The sequence below is a fragment of the Marmota flaviventris genome, chromosome 19, assembly GCF_047511675.1.
Source record: "Marmota flaviventris isolate mMarFla1 chromosome 19, mMarFla1.hap1, whole genome shotgun sequence".
NCBI lineage: Eukaryota > Metazoa > Chordata > Mammalia > Rodentia > Sciuridae > Marmota > Marmota flaviventris.
This window is the reverse complement of record NC_092516.1, coordinates 20,707,109-20,720,157: the sequence shown is the minus strand read 5'-3', so window position 1 is coordinate 20,720,157 and position 13,049 is coordinate 20,707,109. Positions and strand designations below refer to the sequence as shown.

Here is a 13,049-nt window from a genome sequence, read left to right as displayed (position 1 = left end):
TGTGTTCTACATTGTACTGAAGAGTCAAGGTTAACTAAATAGGAAAATGAAATAAATCAAATCTAGAATGAAAAGGAAGAAGCAAAACTATATCTATTTGCAGATGACATGATCTTGTATATAGAAAATCCTAAGAATTCCTCTGAAAAGTCAGAACTCTAGCACTAATCATTACAGAAAAGCAAAGATACTTTACCACAGTGAAGTTATCAACTCATACCTACCAGGATGGTCATTATAAAAACAAAACAAAACCAGAAATTAACAATTGTGTTGGTAAGAATGTGGACAAATTGGAAACCTCATGCATGGTTATAAGTTTAAAATGGCGCAGTTGCTATGGAAAACAGTATTATGGTTCCTTGAAAAATCAAACTACTATGTGATCTAGCAAACCCACTTTAGGGATTTGTCCAGAATGACTGAAATCAGAATCTCAAAGAGATATTTGCATTCTCATGTTTATTTCAAAATTGTTCAAAATAGGCAAAAGGTGGAAACAGACTAAACATCTGTCCAATGACAGATGGATAAAGAAAATGTGGCATATACTTATGATGGACTATTAAGCCATAAAGGAAGGAAATCCTGTCATATACCACAATGTGGATGAACCTTGAAAACATGCTACAAGACCCAGGAGGACAAATGCTGCATGATTTCACTTACTAAACTAGTCAGACTCAGAGATAGAAAATATATTTGTGGTTTCCAGGAGATGGGGGGAGGGACAAATGAGGAGTTGATGTTCAGAAGGTACAGAGTTTCAGTTGTGCAAGATGAAACAGTTCTAGAGATCTAGAGATCAACCGAATAACATTGTGCTTATAGTTAATACTGTACTGTACATTTAAAAACATGTTAAAAGGTAGATAGTTTTCTGCCCCTGGGTTACTGGGGATTGAATTCTGGGGTGTTTTACCAATGGGCCATATCCCTGGCCCTTTTATTTACTTGTTGATTTTTAATTTTGAGGCAGTGTCTTGCTAAATTGCTGAGGCTGGCTTCAAACTTGTGATCCTTCTGCCTTAGCCTCCCAAGTAGCTAGGATTACAGGTGTGTGCCACTCACCCAGCTAAAAGGGGGAAATTATGCTGTATATTTTACTACAATAAAAATGGAATTAATTAATGAGAACAGAAAAAGTTGCAGCATACAATATGCAGGTCAGTATGGAAAAATCAATTGTATTTCCACATACTTGCAATGAGCAACCTAAATGGAAATTAAGAAAATAACTCCAGGAGCTGGGGATGTGGCTCAATCGGTAGCAAGCTTGCCTGGCATGCATGCGGCCCGGGTTCGATCCTCAGCACCACATACAAACAAAGATGTTGTGTCCGCCGAAAACTGAAAAATAAATATTGAAATTGAAATTCTCTCTCTCTCTCTCTTAAAAAAAAAAAGAAAGAAAAAAAAGAAAATAACTCCATTTACAATAGCACTTCCCAAAATAAGATACTTAAGAATAAATTTAACAAAATAAATACAAAATGTACACTCTGAAAATGTCAAATAATTGTTGAAATACATCAACAATCTAAAGAAATGGAAGATTTAATATTATTAAATAGATCTATAAATATAATTCTGCTGGGTGCAGTGGCACATGCCTATAATCCCAGTGGCTTGGGAGACTGAGGCAGGGGGATCACAAGTTCAAAGTCAGCCTCAGCAACTTAGTGAGGCCCTAATCAACTTAGTGAAAAACCTGTCTCAAAATGAAAGCTACAAAAGGACTGTGGATGTGGTTAAGTACTCCTGGGTTCAATCCTTGTTACAAATAAATAAATGAATAAAACATAATTCCTATCAGAATCAGTGGCTTCTTTGTAGAAATTGACAATTGGGTCTTAAATTCATATGAAAACTCAGGGGACCTAGAACAGCTAAATGAGTCTTCAAAAAAAAGAACAAAATTGAGGGACTCACACTTAAAAACTTACTACAAAGCTACAGTGTGGGACTGGCTTAAGGACAGACTCAGATTAATGGAGTAGAATCTGGAGTTCAGAAATAAACTTATGTATCTATGATAAATTAATTCTGGACAAGGGTGCAAGGCAATTCAATGAGGGAAACAATAGTCTTTGAGCTGGGTGTAGGGGGCCAAGGCAGGATGATTGTAAGTTCAAGGCCAGCTCGGGCAATTTAGTGAGACTGTCTCAACAGAAAATAAAAAGGTCTGGGTAAGTAGCTTAGTGGTAGAGCACTTGCCCAGTATGTGGAAGGCCCTGGGTTCAATCTCTACCAGGGAGGAGCAAAAAGAAGAAGGAAAAGGAAAGAAAGGAAGAATTGAGGGGCTAGGGTTTTGGCTCAGCGGTAGATCTCTCGCCTAGCAAGTGTGAGGCCCTGGGTTTGATCCTCAGCACCACATAAAAATAAATAAATAAATTAGAATAAAGATATTATGTCCATCTATAACTAAAAAAAAAAAAAAAAAAAAAGAATTGAAGAATAACTTTGAACAAGTGATGCTAGGAGATATATATATATATATATATATATATATATATACACACACACACACAGTATACACAATATAAAACAATGAATTTGAAATCCCTACCTCACACCATATCCAAAAATTTACTCAAAATAGATTTTTAAAAGTCAAATATAAAAACTGAAATATAAAAATCTTAGAAGACAATTTACAGGTAAGTCTTTATGTCCTTGAATTTGGTAATATTTTCTTCAATATCTCACCAAAAAGCACAAGCAATAAAAGAAAAAATAAATTGGACTTGATCAAATTTTTGAATTTTGTGTTTTCAAGGACACCATTGAGAAAGTAAAATACAACCTATAGAACAAGAGAGAATATTTGCAAGTAATATATCTGATATTAAATTTGTATCCAAAACATATAAGTAACACTGACATCCCAATAATACAAGACATAATTCAATAAAAAATGGGCAAAGAATCCGTATGGACATTTCTTCTAAAATACACAAATGGCTAATAAATGCCTGAAAAGATACTCAACATCTTTAGTCATTAGGGAAATGTGAATAGGTAACAGAATGAGAAACCATTTTAAATCCACTAGGGTGGCTGTATAACTTAATCTAATTTGAAAGTTAGATGATAAAATGTGTTGGCAAGCCAGGCATGGTTGTGCATGCCTGTAATCTCAGCTGCTTGGGAGGCTGAGGCAGGAGAATCACAAGTTTCAGGCCAGTCTCAGCAACTTACTGAGGGCCTAAATAACTTAGGGAGACCCTGTCTGTAAATAAAATATAAAAAGGGCTGGCGATGTGGGTTGGTGGTTAAGCACCCCTGAGTTCAATCTCAGGTACCCCCCCCAAAAAATTGTGGATAATGATGTGACAACATCAAACCCCTCTATAGTGCTAATAGAGTTGCAAAATGGGAAACAATATTATCTCCCAGCTCTTAAAATCAGGCAATTCTATTGGAAACAATATAACTAAAAAGAAGTTGCAAGGGAAAGTTTAATTTGTTGCGAGATTGATGGGAATGTTTGTTGCCAGATTGATTGGAATGTTTGTTGCGAGATTGATGGGAATGTATCCAAGTTTGTAAAGTGAGAGAATATGGCTTAGAATTCTGACCACAGTTGGCATTTCTGAGATAGCTACAGTTGCTTGTGAAATCTGTGCTTGTAGAGAAGCCCACTTCTTTGGGTTCTATAACAATGTGACAATTACGAAGTCACCCTCTCCTCTTCAATTACTAGGATAGCCAATGATAGGCATAAAAATACATTTATTGACTGATAAAAAAGAAAAGTCCTGGCCTAGAGGGCTTCAGCAAAACCTGAACAAAGGTGTTCAAATAATGTCATGAGGAATTTGTCTTACCAAGACCTTGGCTGCGTTAGTTTCATTTTCAGGGGGGCCCCTCCTTCTGCCATTTTGTCAACCAGAGCAGAAAGAAATCTCTTTCCCAGTAGTTCCAGCTCCTGGTGGTCTTGGGAAAACTTTCCTCAGTTTATAATGGGCCATAAATCCTTCTCTAAATTAATGACAATGGGCAGGAGGAGGTGATAGTGTGTTTTCAACTGCCAGGAAGTTAATGGCCATGGGGACAGAGGATGGAATAGCCATGAAACAAAATGGTGAAGGCAGAGTGTGCACAAGTTACCTGTTTCTTAACAATGTTGGAAAGGAGAGGATTGATTTTTATTGAATGCCAACCATATATTGGGTCTTGTGGTGGGAAAATAAAACAGTCTGATAGGAGATCTGGACACATAGACAATTATATCTGATTTGTAAGTGACAATGGTAGTTTTCCTTTACTATAACAAAATCCCAGAGGCTGGGTAATTTGTGAAGACAAAAGATCTATTTAAATTCACAATTTGGAGGAGGGAAGTCAAAAAAGCATGGCCCTTGCAAGGGCCTCTCTGACTGCTTTATCTGATGGCAGATGGCATCATGGTGGGAGTATTTGTGGGAGGGAGGCAGCAGCCACCTGGTGGGGCAGGAAGCGGGGGTGACTGGGGAATGACCAGGCTTGTTCTTTTATAGTGATCCTGTCACTAGAACTAACTTAATCTCTTTGTAGGGCAGCACCTCCGATGACCTCCCACTGGGCCTCACCTTTGAAAGGTACTGCCATCTTTCCATATGACCATGCTGGGGATCCAGCTTCCAGTGCATGAACCTTTGGAAGACAAGCCATATCCAGACTGTAAGGAGCCATTTGAGGAGTGGTAGTATGTGTAGCGGGTGTCAGGGAAGACTTCACCGAGAGGGACATCCTGATCTGCGTCTTAAAGGATGGGTGGTAAACGAGGAGGAAGGGATCTCGGGCCCATGCCAGGGGCAAAGAATAAGTAAACCAAAACCAAAACAACAACAACAACAACAACAAAAATGGAGCCAGTGTGGTGGCATGCCTGGGGACCAGCTACCCGGAGGCAGAGGCAGGAGGGTCACTTGAGCCCAAGAGTTCAAAGCCAGGCTGGGCAACATAGGAAAACCCGTCCAGAAAAAAAAAAAAAAAAAAAATTGGCCAGAAAAATCCATATCCAAACCAAAGACATTTTTAGTTTTGCTCACACGACATTTTTAGAAGTTTTAGAATTAGCTGCCAACATTAAAAGATCTGGAGCTTTCACATGAAAATCCATAGCTTTAATTTATCTTGGGAAATCAGGTTTGACATTCCTGCATGGCGACGAAGGTCACTCTGTATCAGACAACCACATCACCTGCCTGTCCTCCGTGGTGGGTCAGAGACAGCTTCATATTTTTGCAACTGTCCACAACAACGGTCCCCTCCCCATGGACTCGAGGACAGTCCTGCAAGTGTTTAACCAACAGAATGTGACAGAAGTGATAGAAATAGTTAGGCTGTGACAATTGCGGGTGGGGCACTCCTCAAACCCCAGAATAGGGCTGGGAGAGTGTCCACCTTGGGAGCCAGCAATGGGGCGTGTGGGTCAGAAGCCAGAAGCACAGGGGCAGATCTGGGCCCCAGAGGCAGGCGGGGAGTTGTTCAGCAGATGTGGATGAGACAGGGTGGCTGGTGGGGGTGCCTGGGGAAGGGGCGACTTGACCCTTGACCTGTCCAGCAAGAGAAGAGATGCCCTGAAGGGGATCAAGAGAGAAAGCTGGAGAGAGGAAGAGGACGGGGGAGAGCAGGTCCCTGTTAGATTCCAAAGACAGGTGTTCAGAGGGAGGGAGCGGTCAGCAGCTTCAGGTGGCCGCCAAAATGTGTTTGATGTGTGATCAGGAGATGGTTGGTGGCCTTGGCGATGGCAAGTCTCTGTGGCAGCAGACAAGTAGGTGAAAAAGCAGTGGAGGGGGAAGTCAGACTGGGTGTCAACAGCTCTTTCAAGAAACTTGAGCGTGAACTGCAGGAGTGAAGAGGAAGTGGTCCGAGGTTGGCAGGTCCCTGCCCCGTGGGAGACCTAGTGTGTTTTTAAACACTGAACAGAGGGTCCTTGGACAGGGAAGTTGGCGGTGCAGGAGAGGGGCTAAGCCATGGAACAGGTCAAGAGGAAACGGGAAGGACTGTCCAGGAGGGCGCAGGAGTCAGCCTGGGCCCGAGTCAGCCTCTGCCTCTGGGGTGATGGCCCATGGCAGTTAGAGAAGCCGGAGATGAGAGCTGGTGAGGACAGAGCGGCTGGCACAGTTCTCATTTCACTTCTCCATAAAATAGGAGCCGCGATCATCTGGTGACAGCGAGGAAGGCATCTGCAGCAGAGGGCTGGTGGAAGCGGCCATTGAGGTTGACTTGGGCTCCAGCCTGGAGACTTTGACATCCTTCCGTGCCTCCTGCTGAGGGCCACAACGGGCTGCCGGATGTGACAGTCAACGCTGAACCTGCAGGTCAAGGAAGACCATAGATATGAGGAGGCCTGGGGGCCCCGGAGCTGGAAAACCTGATTAGGCCCCCCAGGCTTAGCCCACTTCATCTGCTCTTAGCCTGCGATCGCCCATGCTGCAGATGTCTCCAGAATCTATTACTGTGGAGGCAGATTTGAGACTTGCTCTGCTGTCTCCACGCAAGGTCACCTTGTTAATTAACTCCTTCTGTGGTGCAAAACTCATCATTTCTGGGGCTGGAGCTCAGGCCGAGAGTAAGCCCGGTGAGCACAAGCCCTGGGTTCAGTCCCCAGCACCACCAAGAAAGCTCAGACCTCATTATTTTTGCCATTGGCATCATGCATGGCAGGCAAAACAGGCCTGGTTTGGTAGCAGTGCCAGGCCACCAGAGTAACCACTCATACAGGAGACCGTTGCTTCACTTGTAGACTGGTGTGGGTTTTATTGCCTACATCAGCAAACTTCTTGAGAAGGCCCTGGTTGAGGTCCCTCGTGATCTGGGTCCTGCTGACCTTTCTGGCTTGGTGTCCCTCCCCATCATCCCAAGTCCCTGAGGCGCCAACTGTGGGGCAGGTCTCACTTTTCCCTAAAGTGCCATAACTGTTTCTGCCTTTATCTGAAAGGCTTTTCTCTTCCCCTTCCTTCTCTGCTTGGCAAACTCTCAAGTTTAAGCTGGGTACAGTGGTGCATGCCTGTAATCTCAGCTGCTTGGGAGATCTTGAGTTCAAACTCAGCCTCAGCAATTTAGCGAGGTACTAAGCAACTCAGTGAAATCCTGTCTCAAAATAAAATATAAAAAGGGCTGGGGATGTGGCTCAGTGATTAAGTACCCCTGAGTTCAATCCCTGGTACCAAAAAAAAAAAAAAAAAAAGACCCAGTTTAAAGCCAGGTGTGGTGGCACACTCCTGTAATCCCAACAACTTGGGAGGCTAAGGCAGGAGGATCACTTGTTTATGGCATGCCATCCATCCATCCATCCCACCACCACCACCTCTGATGGTCTCCTCCACTTCATTCCCGATTGCCCTCCTGACTTGGCTCCTCCCCCTTTTTGTGAACACCCGGGTTGTAAGAGGTCCCAGGATGCTGCAGCCAGACTTACAGGTCTCAGTCAGGCAGGCTTGGATGTGAATCCTACTTCATGTGACCTTGGGCAGGTCATTTATCTCCTCTCTGCATTGATTACTTTATCCATAAAATGGGGATAAACAAATATCTCGCAGGGCTCTGTGAACAACCCAATGAGGGGTTGTTCCTGAAGGCACTTGGTGTGGCACCTTGAAGTAGTGTGGCCTGGACCTGTCAGGATGCTTCATTGTAAGAACCTAATTTAAAAGTTTTCTTTTACACTTAGCTGGTTTGGATGAGGATCCAAAGAGAGTCTACATGTTACAGTTGGTGAGCACAGTTCTTAAGACTGCATATATTTTTCTTTCATCTCATTTTAGTGCCATTTACTGTATTTAATTTTTTAACTTAATTTTATTTTAATTTTTGACAATGCAGGAATGTAGGACCATGGATTTTAGACAAGCACTCTGCCACTAAGCTACATCCCAGCCCTTTTAGTATGGTCCATTTTGGGGGGGGGGGTATCAGGGATTGGACTCAGGAGCACTCGACCACTGGAGCCATGTCCTCATCCCTATTTTGTATTTTATTTAGAGACAGGGTCTCACTGAGTTGCTTAGGACCTCGCCATTGCTGAGGCTGGCTCTGAACTTGCGATCCTCCTGACTCAGCCTCCCAAACTGCTGGGATTATAGGTGTGCACCACCATACCCAGCTAGTGTGGTCTATTTTGATGGTCATTCATTCCTATAAAATTCTCTGCATTCAAGATTTAAGTAATTGCTCCCTGATGGTGTTATTTAACCTGTTCTTCTATCCCTTTTATTTCCTATAAACTAATAATTAAGTTTGGATGACTACATTCAAGATGACAGTGATCACAATTATTCTGGCAAGAACAGGGAGAAGGTGGTGCTGCATATGTACTGCATCATAGCAGGAGATACAGAATGTCTAGTCCTACTTTTGGTGATGGTAAGATTGATTGATGGTGCCAGGTGCATTGGCACATGCCTATAATCCCACTGGCTTGTGAGGCTGAGGCAGGAGAATGGCAAGTTCAAAGTCAGCCTCAGCAGCAAGGCCTTAAGCAACTCATTGAGACCCTAAATAAAATATAAAATGGATGGGGATGTGGCTTGGTGGTTAAGCCTCCCTGGGTTCAATCTCCTGTACAAAAAAAAAAAAAAAAAAAAAAAAAAAAAATTTGATTGATGGAATCTTTCTTTTCCTGGCAATCATGGAAGTTTGAACATAACCAGGGTATTATGAAGGTAAGAAATTATTGCTAAATATTTTGGGTGTAATTATATATTACATTATGGTATTGTGGTTGGGTAAAATAAAATTCCTTGTCTGACATACAACATGGGCGAATTTCAAAACATGCTGAGTGAAAACAACAACAACAACAAAAACCAACCAACCAACCCAGATCCATACTTATTGATTTCAATTATATGGAACATTCTGGAGCAAGCAAAATGAACCTATAAGTGATGAAAAACACGGCACGGATTGCCTCAGCAATGGCGGAGGCTGGGGACTGACTGTGGAGGGATTTTGAGGGTGATGGAAACATTTTGTATTTTGAATGTGGTGGTGATTGCATGGATATGTACAGCTGTCAAAACTAATTGAATCATGCACTTAAAATGAATGTTTTATTGTATGAAAATTAAGGTGTATTTTGATGTTTGTGAATAAAGTTGATTTTAAAAGGAAATAAAATTACAACTAGAATAAAAAGAATTCATTCTTATAGTCATAAAACTGTAATATGCCTCTGAGGGGAAACTAGTAATATGTGACTACAGATAAAATTATATTCAAGACAAAAGAGAAGACCTACACGTATAGATAATGGACTGTGTTCATGGGCAGATGTCTCAATGGTCATCCCAAATTACTCTATAAATTAAATGTTTTGTTGAAAGAGCTGAGTTTTTAAAGTTCGTATCTGTTACTAATAAATACTGAAGTGGCATAATGTTTGGGATTTGGCTTAATATGTTCAAAGAAAATAATGTGAAAGAAGAAATAAAGAAATCAATATTTATCCTATGCTGAGAATTGTTGAAGCTGAATGAGGGGTACAAGAGAGTTTATTATATAATTCTTTTGATTTTATATATTTGGAATTTTCTATAATGGAAGATTAAAAGTATAAATGACTCAAATTTTTAAAAATAGGTAAGATAAAACCTTATTTCTCCCAGAAGTTTTTTTTTTAAGGAAAAAAAATCTAACTAAAATTTAGTTAAAAAAAAAAAAAAGAGCAAAATCGAGCAAGAAAGGAAATTTGTTACTTCACATAACAAAGACTTGCTTCAGGTATAGGTGGATCCAGGGTCTCAGACAGTGTCCTCAGGGCTCTAGTTTCTTCTCTTCCTTTCTTGGCCCTAATGGCCTCTAGATTGGTTCTGTTCTCAGCTTGCTTCAGCTGAAGGTGAGATGACTATTAGCACCTCTTAGACTTCTACTCTGAGCCACCCAGCAGGAAGCTCAATTAAAGACCTGGAATTAAGTTGCAGGGCACTGTTGGCCTGGCACAGGTCATCTGCATTTATCTCTCTAATGTCAGGGGTGTGTCTCATTAGCCTCTGAGTCCCCTACACCCAGCACACTGCCTGGGACACAACTGGGTGGATGGATAGATGAGGAAAGTATGGAAAATACCAGACCTTTCATGTGTACACAGAGAGCTCTGCAGATGAGCAGAAAATTCCCAGGAAGTTGGAGGAGACCACGGCACTTGGGGGCATATGGCCATCACTGTCTCCGTTAGGAAGGCCAGGGTAGAGGGGCAGGGTGCCAATGCTCACGTGGTGCTCACCTGCACAGCGCCTGGCATTCACTATACATTATATCAACTCATCCTCAGACTGTATAAAGTGAGATGGAAGCTAGGGTCCCCCAAGGTCCTCTGACCCCACCCTGCTCCTCAGTCTCTTTAGGGCCAGACAGAACAGAGAATGCACTGGGAACCTTGCTAAGGAGTTTGAACTTTGCTCTTCATTTTGGTCTGTCCATCTTTACAGTGTATCTGGTTCCTTGGAAGGGCCTCTGCTCCTGTCTGCCTACAGAGCAGGTAGACAGGTCAGAACTGCCACCTGCAAGTGCCATAAAGTTAACTGAAACTTCTTGGCTTATATGGAAGTTATTGGTTTATATAACAGCAAATTTAAGGGGTTCGGGCACAGCTGGATCCAGAGAGTCAAATGATGTCTAGAATATGTCCTCATGTCTTGCTTCTGCAGTTCTCTGCGTGGGCTTTCCCTGGCCAGCTTTTCTTATGTGGTGACAAGATGGTTGCTACTAGTGCTGTGATTACATCCTTACAGCTTACTAACCCACATGGAAAGAGAGCTGCTTTTTCCCAGCAGCTCCAAGATGCCTCTGTTTTGGACTGCACAGGCTGGAATCAAGCATCCAGCCCTGAGACAGAGCAAAAGGCTTGCTGTGGCTGGGGAAGCAGGGACCATGGGTTCCCCCGAGACCCCTTCCTGAATCTCATGGACAGTCACTGAGGAAGGTTGATTCCCCCAAGGAAAATCCAGGAGCTGCCACCAGGAATGGAGCGATGGTGAGATGCTAGGTTGGCAGCATCCAGACAGGCAAATGCCAGTTCAGTGCCCTCGTAGGGAGGCACTGGCCTCTACCCAAACACACGGCGAGCTGCGTGGCATGGTCCTCGCCGCCTACCGTCGATCTTGTGTTCTGTGGACATCTGCTTCCCAGAACTTCCTCCCACTGGCCTTGCGTCTGTCCTCTGCAGCAGCCCCGTGCTGGCCGCCCCCTTCCCATGCTGAGGACCAACTGGCATTTGAAAGCAGCCTGAATCTGTCCCAGCTTTCTCTCTTCAGGCCCGTCAGACTCACCACCTCTAGGGCAGGTCTTTGGGGTCCTTCAGCATGTGCTCGTGCTCTGTGTGGGCACAAGACCCTGCAGGGCTGAAGACATCTGTAAAATGAAGATAGCATCTGCCACTCAGGGGCTATTGTAGGGATTAAATGAGCATGGTATAGCCAGGTGCAGTGGCCCTGGCCTCTAATCCCAGTGATTTGGGAGACTGAGGCAGGAGGATGACAAATTCAAGGCCAGCCTGGGCAACTTATCAAGACCCTACCTAAAAAATAAAAAAATAAAAAGGACTGGGGATGTAACCCAATGGTAAAATGCCCCTGGGTTCAGATCCCAGTAACACACACATGAACACACACACACACAGAGAAAGGGGTAAAAAAAAGTGAGCAAAGTATAATGTTTAGAACAGTACCCAGCACACAGTAGTCGCTCAATAAACACGAGCTGTTATCCTTGTCACTTCAGCTGCAGATTGTACATCACAGGCTCTGTCTCACTCTTTGTTCAGTGGCAGGTTCTTGGTTCAACCCTTAGGTTTTTACAATTGAATAACTGCAGAACTCTTCCACGTACATTGTCTCATCTGAATCTCATAACTGAGGAAACTGAGTTTGAGAGGTTAAGCCTCTTGCCCCAAATCACACAGCCAATCAATGGCGAGGTAGGATTTCTTGCTGTTCCTTGAACTCCTTCCTACCGCGGGGGCCTTGGCCTCAACTCTGGTTGCTGTTGGGCCTACCAGATGGTCTTCTGGCCACGCCTACTGGCTCTTCCTCATCCTCTCAGTCCAGCCCCAGTTCTCTACGTGACAATGAGAAGCGCTAACATTTACTTAGCACTTGCTATTTTTTTTTAGCACTCGGCAGGGAGGTGCTTCAGACTCTCCTTTGGTTATTTAGGGAAATCATCCCCATAACCTTGTGAGGCACGTGTGGCTCAGCTACAGACAGGAAACAGGCTGAGAGAGGTTAGTATCCTGCCCAAGGTCACTCAAAAGGAGTGACAGCCAGGAGCCACACTGGTACAACAGCCTGATTCTAGGCCTTTCTTGCCTTCCGTGTCGTTGCTTCAGTATGTCCCTCAGATCCAAGGAAGGGCATGGGTTCTCTCCTCTTGAGTGTGACGCTGGGCGCCTACCTCTGCTTGGCGCCCTTAGGGCCATCGCGGGCTTTTCTCTTCCACCTGGTGGAGAGCTCTTTACCGAGGGAGCCCGACTCATTCGCCCCCGTGGCCCCTGGCTCAAAGCAGGCGCTCCATGGCGCCCAGCTATTTCATTTGTCCCTCGCCCCAGCCTTGTGCAGCAGGAGGGCAGGGTGCCCCGGGTGAAGATCTGAAACCCAGAAAGGCCGAGCGACTCCCCAGGCTACCCATTAGTCCATTAGGAGTCGCGACCAGAGCCCAGCTCCCCTTGAGTCTGGTCCGCGCAGGGCTGTCCCTCGTCCGGCCCCGGCTCCTTGGGTCCCATCCGTGCGGGGGAGAGGATGGCGACGCAGACTGGCTGGCGAGAGCGCGGGCCTTGGGAGCTTTCACGAGCCGGGGAAGGATGGCGAGGAGGCTGGGGGCGGCTGCAGGAGGGAAGGAGGAGCGGAGTATTTTTGCATTTGACGTTCAAAGAAGCGCAGAGTCGAGGCCCAGGGCATCTGTTCGGAGCTGGCAGCGCACAGCGAGCTGCTCGCGCAAAGAGGCCAGCGCTGCTGCGGGTCCCGCGCCGGCGGCCGCCTCCGCGGAGGGCAGGGCCAGCCTCTCCCGAGCTCCGCCCCAAAGGGGCGCTGCCAGCGGAGGAGGCGGGCGACGGCCGCTTC

General features: G+C 44.6%; 2 long non-coding RNA genes across 2 annotated transcripts; one reads left to right on the top strand and one right to left on the bottom strand.

Moving 5' to 3' along the window:
• Window positions 1-1,172: 1,172 nt before the first annotated feature.
• LOC114103000 (uncharacterized) lies at window positions 1,173-13,047 on the bottom strand. Its single transcript, XR_003584588.3, has 3 exons — window positions 11,660-13,047; window positions 4,575-6,305; window positions 1,173-1,350 (listed from the first exon to the last, which is right to left on the bottom strand). It is a non-coding gene; the product is annotated as an uncharacterized lncRNA (long non-coding RNA).
• On the top strand, window positions 4,575-9,370 carry LOC139702976 (uncharacterized). Its single transcript, XR_011705532.1, has 2 exons — window positions 4,575-4,665; window positions 6,142-9,370. It is a non-coding gene; the product is annotated as an uncharacterized lncRNA (long non-coding RNA).
• Window positions 13,048-13,049: the final 2 nt, after the last annotated feature.